General features: G+C 40.7%; 1 long non-coding RNA gene across 1 annotated transcript; it reads left to right on the forward strand.

Annotated features, from left to right (window-relative positions):
- Positions 1 to 59: 59 nt before the first annotated feature.
- On the forward strand, positions 60 to 7608 carry LOC139799080 (uncharacterized). The gene is made up of 2 exons (XR_011727075.1): positions 60 to 379; positions 6875 to 7608. It is a non-coding gene; the product is annotated as an uncharacterized lncRNA (long non-coding RNA).
- The last annotated feature ends 798 nt before the right edge of the window (positions 7609 to 8406 follow it).

Below are 8406 nucleotides of genomic sequence, written 5' to 3' on the forward strand. Positions count from 1 at the left end.
GGGGCTGCGGCGCTGTGGGCGCCGGGGCCGGGAGCGGGGCGGGGGCGCGGCTCCTGCTGGGTCCGCTCCGCCCCATCTCCGCCGGGGAGAAGTTTGGGGAACTTTTCCCCCCACTCCGCAGTCCTCGGTGAGAGGTGCTCGTCCCGCTGCCCGGCCCAGCCCGCCGCCCTCAGCGGCCTCCTCCATCGCGGGGCCCGGCTGCTGTCCTCTGCTGTGTCGGGGCCGGGAACCCGGGATCGTGCGCGCCGTAACCCCACGGGTGTGGCCGGGCCTCACGCGTGGAAGCAAAGGATGTCGTGGCCGGGCCGCGTCGGGTCGGGTCGAGGAGATGAGGGCAGCGAGGGCTCTGCTGCCAGCTCCGCGCTAAAGCGCCGCTACGGTGAGGAACCCAGGGAGAAACCAGAGGCCGTCTCAGATGCTGGCTTGGCAGTGTCCGACCTTGGTTCCTTTTCTGAAGTGACCTTTAAATCAGAAGTTGTTAGTGGGAGGTTTAAAAAAAATAATAACGCAGCATTTTTATTTTTTTTTGGCGCGCGTGGATGTGCTTGCGATTCCTGCTTCCCTCTCCCCTTCAGTGGCATTTCTGATTCCAAATTAAATCTTGAGGAAGGATGGGTACTTCGCCTGGTTTTCATTTCATCTCTGTTTATTTTTCTTAATTAGGATTATGGTGCTGAGAATGTCAAGGGCAAATGTTTTGGTTAGTTATTAAACATGGGTGCTAGAATAACTCAATGTCTAAAGCAGCTCTCCTGAGACAAACATAACACAGACGCAAAGGTAAAGTGTAACGTCCATTAAGGATTATTAGAAAAGAAGGAAGATTAAACCCACAGAACTGACAGCCGATGCTGCTGCTTACATTTGAGGCAGAACTATAAAATGTGAACAGAGGATCAAGCTAGAAAAGCTATCATTTAGTGAAGAAACAGAAAAATCTGCCTCATGAGTGCTGATTATTATGTATCTATTAATATTTAGCTATTTTTTTCCCCAAAGGTCAATTTTCTGCCTTAAAATCTCAATCTTTCTCCTAACTTTGGGAACATTTTCATCAGTTTCAAAAGTGCAGGATTAAATCCTAATGGTCTACACAATTTACTGCCAAGTTTTATTTCCCTCTGTTGGTAATCTTTTAAAGCAGAAACAAAGAAAGAATATTGTTTTTGTTGCAAGCTCGGTGGAGCACAAGCAGCTTTGCTCTCACAGCTGTTTATAGGAGTTAGCATATGAGGTCTAGTCCTGGTTTTACAGTGGTGTTACACTAGACAACACTTAGATGTCACTTAGATGTATTGCAACAATTTCTCCTTTTCTTAGGTATTTGTGTGCCTCCTCTGTTAAAAACACAACCAAAGCTCAGTGCCCTGATACTCTAGCAGGTGTATCAGAGTGCTTGTGAAAACTGTGATGTTAGCAGAAGTTGGGTATGTTTCTAAGAGCTCTAAACCTTAGGTGTCTGTGAATCAACTAATACCAGTCTACCATTAGTCCTGCAGAAGAAATACATTTCCTTGACCTGTCACTGCTGGAACTTGAAAGGGAAATAGGTAATTGGGTTTTGGATGGGAAATTGTGTTGTGGGTTTTTGTGGGGTTTTTTTGGTTGTTTTTTTTTTTTTTTAAATTTCTGCTATAGCTTCAGTAGGTTTGTGGTAGACATTAGTACGTTAGACAATTAGTTTGAGTCATGTTTACCATTTCTAAGATGTTAATTATTGGAAGAACATCACATATGAATAAATGAGAAAGGATTTAAAAATTGATAAAGAGTATTGTGTGCCAAGCTAAACACACTGTCTCAAAACTGTATGACATGCAGAATCATGGTTCTGTTCTGGTATTTCATATACCAGAGGAAGAGAAAATGTCAACGGTTTACTGGTATATTTGAAAACTTGGGATATTATATACAGAAATAGCACTGGCACTGTATAGTTAATGTTGCCAGCACTTTCTGTACAAGACTCAATTAGTTTTTACTTTATTATAAACATGTGCTATTTGAGTTCAAATTGCAAGATACCCGTCTCCAGATGATTTTTCTTTTTTTTTGTTATGTTTTGGTTTTGTTTTAATTCCAGCTAAAGTTCAGACAAATGGAGTCTGAAAAATACACATTTTCACTGACAACACAAAAAACCCCCAACACAGCTACAGCAAGTTTCTCGCTGAGAAGCAGAAAGTCAACATACAGCCCCCCCAGTAAAAACCTGTGCACTACTCTGCAGTTTGCTATGCTCAAGAGAGATGTGTTTGCATCTTAAATTCTCCAAGGATTTAGTCTGTACTGAGCGTGCTGTTTCCATTTACAGCTTCTGTGTCTAAATGAATGGTGTATCAGCAAATGGATGCTTGGGCATGCTCCAGCCACTGTCTTCTGGCTGTCCATGGAAGAAGCATGGGAGAAGCAGCCCAAGTATAAGGCACCATCAGACATCAAGGGTTCAGGGGTTGGGAAAGTAGTCTGGGCTTCACAGAGGGCAAGGAGAGCTGGAAAGAAGGTGGCAGAGACAGTAGAAATATATAAGCAAAAATGAAGTGAATACAGGCAAAATGGGAAAAGACAGCAAGGAAAAATAGAAATAGCAGAGCTCATAACAAAATAACAAGCACCACTGCCTCAGAAATTTTTCTTTGACTTAAGTACTATCTTTTTTTTCCTCTAGTGGAGGGATATGAAATCAACTGGAAAAGTCTCTGTCCTGTCTCCCTGGAGGTCAGTACATGGAGGGAATAGCTACTGAAGCTATTAGTTCAAGCGATAAGGGTCTCCTCTGTGTCACTACAAAGACCTGACCTTAGCTGATGACATAAGCTGTGGGTCAGTGTAATTTCACACAGTGTGCACTTCCACCATACAAATTGTGTTTTTGAAATGTCTGAATGACTTACCTGGATTCAGGTTTGGAGCTCATGTTGACAAAATCAAGTACAAGGATGTTTTTAACATCTAAGATCTTAAAAGCTTGTTAAATATTCCCAAATACCATATGCAAAGCTCCCAAATTTCTCTTAGACATCAGTGGGCAGTTTCAATGAATCTTGATCAGCTTGTACATGAAATTCCTCTTAAGAAACAGAAAAAATATACCATCTCCAAATCTGACAGATTTTCATTACTGTTTATGGGAACTGAGGAGCCAAAATACAGGGGAAAGCACTCCACAAATGGTTTTGTAAGTCCTGAACAGAGTGGAGGATCACCCTCCTGGATTTGCTGGCTACATCCTCACAAAGATGCACCTCTGCTGCATGGGTCATTACTGGCTCTTGTTTAGCTTTCTGCCCACCTGGACTACCAGGTCTTATGCAGAGCTGCTTTCTAGCTGGGCAGCCCCTGCCCAGACTTTTTTGGTGCATCAGATATTTCTCCCCAGGGGACAAGGTATTAATTTGCATTCTTGCTTGGTGAGGTCCCTTCCAGACCATTACTCCAGCCTGACCTGGTCCTTCAGAATCACAGTTCTTCCCTTAAGTGCATTGGCTGCTCCACCTCCAGTCTGCAAATCTGCAGAGTACTGGAGTGTAACTCACAGCTGCATCTGCATCCAACTCAAAGAGCTGAAGAGATCGACCTCAACGTGGTAGTCTCTGCATAAGAAAAAGAGATGGAAACAAGCTTTTCTCCCTTCAGTCGTGGAGGAAATTTTACGTGTGAGCAGTAACAGATGAAGCCCAGTCCCATATAAACCAAGCTGCCTGCTACCTCTGTTGTCAATTCCTTGCTGAGTAAGGAAGAGCTGTGAGGCCAAAGTCCCCTGAGAAGGTTCCAGCCTTGAAACCTTTAAACAACTATCTGTGCAAGCAAGATGTTGATTTTTGTGGGAGTTCTTCCATTATGCTTATTATGAGAGGACTAGACCCTGCTGTAATAGCAGTAGCACTGAGGCAGCAGTTGGGTTATCTTTCCCTGAAGTGGGTTGGGATCTGAATTATGCATTAAGCTAGCATGCTTGGGTTGAAATTAGATTTTAAAGCCCAAACTGGGAAGTACATCACCCCTAAGAGCTACTGCATTCTCCTTAACCACACTGAACCTGTCTGCAGGTCTTCTGTGCTGCAGAAGAAAGGTTTTAGCTCCTCAGTAGTGGGTTAGAACTGGCTGTGCCACAAAGTGCACAGTCACTGAGAAAAAAAAAAGGCAGATATTGAAAAAGCATGGGAAAAGTTTATCTTAGTAGTAGTAGAAAAGAGTTTTATTTCCATACAGGAAAAAAAAAAAAAGCCATTAGAAGACTGTGATGAAGCTGGATATGACATGTTAAAGATAAAATCAAGTTAGGTAGAAATTATTCTTTTCAACAGGTGGTTGATATACCAAAAAATTATATACCAAAAGCTAGTGACACACAGAAAATTCACTGTGACCAATTTATCCAAAACTAAGATGAGCATCATTACTGCAAGTTTTAATATTCTTTTTTTTCTGTTATATCCTGATATAGTGTCACTTCATATGGTCAAATGAGCTACTGAAAAACCTCCCAGACATCATATTTGAGAAAGTATATTTGTTCTGCTTGTTGATGCCTGTTGGAATTTCTTTCACAATGTTTTGAATCTTTCTCCAAATCGTTGTCATTTGTACATCTGACTGAGTGCATTTCCTCACTCATATATTTTAACACTTCTCATATGCCCTCAAGCATCAACAGAAATGCATTTTTCATTGGCTGGATTGATGTTGCTGGGTTTTTTTCACTGAATTTGTAATGTGATGTTTGGTTTTGTTTTGTTTTGTGTGCTTTTTTCCCCTCCTAGTACTCCACTTAAAATGGCAAATTATTTAGAAGGAGAGCAAGCTGATTCATTTTATTCCTTTGTATTGAGAGAATGCCTCTAACTGCAATGTTAGAGCTAATCTAAGTAGAATTAATGACAAAAATCAGCCCTGGAATAAAGAGATATATGAGAATTTAAAAACACAGCAAGAAGTCAGGATTTGCTCTGTGTCTATGCACCTTAATTACATTGGTTAATGTGAAGGGCACCTAGCAAGCCATTCCTTCCCAGCATCTATGGATCTAGCTCTCCTGCTATGGCTAAGGCTGGAAGTTTCCCTGCTATTCCAGGTGTGAGACCAATCCCAGGTCCATGCTCCCTCAGATATTTACCTTCTTGTGGTCCATTTGGCATGGCAAGTACTAGGCACAAGTCATTGCTCAGCAACAGTCCTGCAGTTGCCTCTCTCTAAGCTCCAGCCCTTTTGTTTCCTTACATTTCCTCTCTTTCTACATCGTCCTTAAGTAGAAATGCAGATGGGGAAGGGCAGCTAATGCTTGTTGAGGACAATCTTGGAGGCTAATTTTAAATATCTAATTTTTTTTTTTTTCCTATTAGTAGTCTGGCAAAACTATTGTTTTATTATTATGTGGGAGAATTACAGTCATACCCTTTGCTCTGCCTTCAAGCAAATTGTTCAGATGTTTCTCCCAGCTAAGTGAGGGGTAGGGCAGTCTCCTAGCTGTGGTTTTTTTCAATCCCTTGACTGTTTTTTTGGATACTCTGAGAATCTATAGCAGGTGTGTTCTACCCATTGTATTTCTTGTAACCTTCTATCAGATTAAATTCATGCATGTTTAACATTTAAGAGAAAGAAAATTGAGACCTGGCAGTTCCCTTTCCTCATGCTCCCTCCTCCACAATGTACACTCACCACTTGTTTTTAGCCAAGAAGCTCAACAGCTCCTGTTGCTATGTTGTTCATATTAAGACTGCCAGTAAAAGATTTTCATTTGGTTTCTCTCAATCATTTAAGAAGTGGTAAAAATAAAAGTAAAAGGAAACTTGCAATCAGAAATACAGCGAAAAAAGCCTTGCAGTGAGCAGTCTTAAGAATTTAAGGGAATTAAGATCCTTAAAAAAGGGCACATTTTTAGAAGACTGAGAAAATAGTGGATGTTAATGAGGACATTTTTCTAGATCTATTTTAAAGAGTTTTCTTCATATAAATGCTTCATTTTCATAAAGAAACAATACACAAAAAATCAAGTTTCCAAATTGATTTAAAACGAAAAAATGAATCTAAGTTTGAGCCAAAAAAAAAAACAACTTGTGGAAGACGACTGTTACATTTTCTTTTAATGTGAGCATCTCTCTGCAGGCTGTTTACGTAAATTTCTTATTCCCTTTGTCCACTTAATCTGGGCAATGGAAATCTTCTGGCAATATTACTGAAAAAACAATGAGTCACTTTTCCTAAGTCTGTTTACCACAGTCCTGTGTTTCTTCCTTCATTGGATGTCTCTACATTAAGGAATATGGAGAACGAAGGAGGCTGTCATGGTCTGTTGGGAGATGTCAAGGCACCTTTTTTGTCTTCAAGATCCTTGATCCCTTGAAGTAAACCATTAGTTACAAAATGAGGGACCCAGGAGCTAGTGAAGAATGTGAAATGAGTAGAAAGAGTAGTACAATACAATTTACAAAAATTAAATTTGTCATTCAAAAGACAAAAATAGCTCAACTGATGTCCAGAGTATTAAGTTTTCCTTCGCTGGAGCACAGAGCATGTACCAGTCAATTACTGATTGAAAGAAAAGCTATATGTCAAATACAGTATATGATAAATTGAAGAAAACCCACTTTGACTAGCATGAAAATTAAACCCAGTCCCAGATTCTTTGCATACTACAAACTGCTATTGATTTGAGTAAATGAATATGTTAGGAATGCAGACCAGGTGCAGAACAAGCTCTGGGAATAAATATCCCATACCTTTTCACAGTATAATTTCATTCCCCTTTCTCTCCTCCGCATCCCCTTCAAATATTTGTCCTGTGTTATTGCTTTTTAGAAATCAATAAACAAAAAAATGTTCAAGTTCCTTTTAGTTTTCAGGAGTGCAATGAGAGTTTTCTCTTTTCCTTTAGAAATCCTTATATAATCCCTCCCAGCTTTATGTCCTTCTGGAACCACAGTGGGATGCCATCCAACTCCTGGTTTGGCTCTGCTGCTGGAGCCTTGGCTGTAGGCAGTGTACGCAGGGGTGCGCTCAGCACAAGATCCCTCTGGTACCCTGTCTGTTTTGAGATGGACCTTTACAGACCTTCAGCACTCTCCAAAATGTGTGTCAGGAAGTGTTTTAGTCGGATTCAGCTGTTTGAAGAGCCTCATCAGTGTCAAGAATGAAGGAGCTGATTCACAAAGGAATGCAGCCCTGGTTTTGACCAGGAGCATCAGGAAGGGGGGGAGCCTCGTGCTGGGTGCTCGCCTTGGCAGGAAAACATCTGAAGGTTGGCAGCACAGTCTGGGGGGGCTGAGGAGAGCAGGTTCCTTGACTGTGTTGCATCTTGTGTTGGCTCTTCAAAAATGACATCTGGGATTCAAATACTGGCCAGAAGCTATGGCACTAAACCGAAAACAAATTAATTCCCAGCACAGTGAAAGAAGGGTGTGAGGCAGCAACTGGTTGGAAGAGTTTGTTCTTTTTCCCTACATCAACTTGCATCCCACTACCCTGCCTCCCCATGTGCCTGAAAGGGATGGGTTCTGTGTGAATTCAACGATTTTACAGCTGTGTTGGGTCAGACTCTCATCTACAGCTATTTACATTGTTTTGATAGAGTTTAGTGACATAAAGGCATCCTGTTACAAAAAGAAATAATGTCTGGACTTCTTTGTGCTTAATAACACCAATTCCCACTCTGGACAAAGTATTCATGTAGTTTAGGTTAGATATGTATTCAGTGCCCTGGCACACACAGGCAGATGTTTCCCTCTCTATTCTCCATCTGCCAGAGAACAGAGCTGGAAACAGCCTCACAGACTGCCAAAAGAAAGTTAGCAGAAACCACAAACTTTTAAACACTGCAAAATTTGGCCTGTCTATTTCCAATGAAAACCGGAATTATTTTCAAAGTATTTGCCCATAATTCTCCACTCCTTGCTATTTTAAGTGAGTTCCTCCTTGTTTGTTTTTTTGTTTTTTGTTTTTTTGTTTTTTTGTTTTTTTTTTTTTTTGTCTACAACTACCAAAAGTTTTAAATTTATGGTTTTCTTCTTTGTTTGGAATTTTTTTAAAATTTTCAGCTTTATGGAAACTGTGTGACATCCTTGAGGGTTGGGATCAGATCCAAACTGTGCAATAATTATTTTCAAACCTTGCTGGACTGTGTGACAACTTTAGCTTAACACCAGCATTTCTCTTCAGCACATAAGCATGAGATGGTGCCGTGTATGAACAAGTGTACATGGACATGATGAACTACCATTACATATTGACTTGGAGTGACTCCATGTCCCTGGCTTCAATACTATGCAAACTAAGGTTTGCCATACTGAATTTGTCTCCTCTTCCCAGGCCAAGAAAAAAGGAAGAATGTGAATTTAAAAATGTGGTAGCAAAATGTGTTGTTATTTTCCAAATTGACTTCTTAATTGAAATGAATGAATTCTGTAGTAA

Source organism: Heliangelus exortis, chromosome 1, assembly GCF_036169615.1.
Source record: "Heliangelus exortis chromosome 1, bHelExo1.hap1, whole genome shotgun sequence".
In the NCBI taxonomy this organism is placed as follows: domain Eukaryota; kingdom Metazoa; phylum Chordata; class Aves; order Apodiformes; family Trochilidae; genus Heliangelus; species Heliangelus exortis.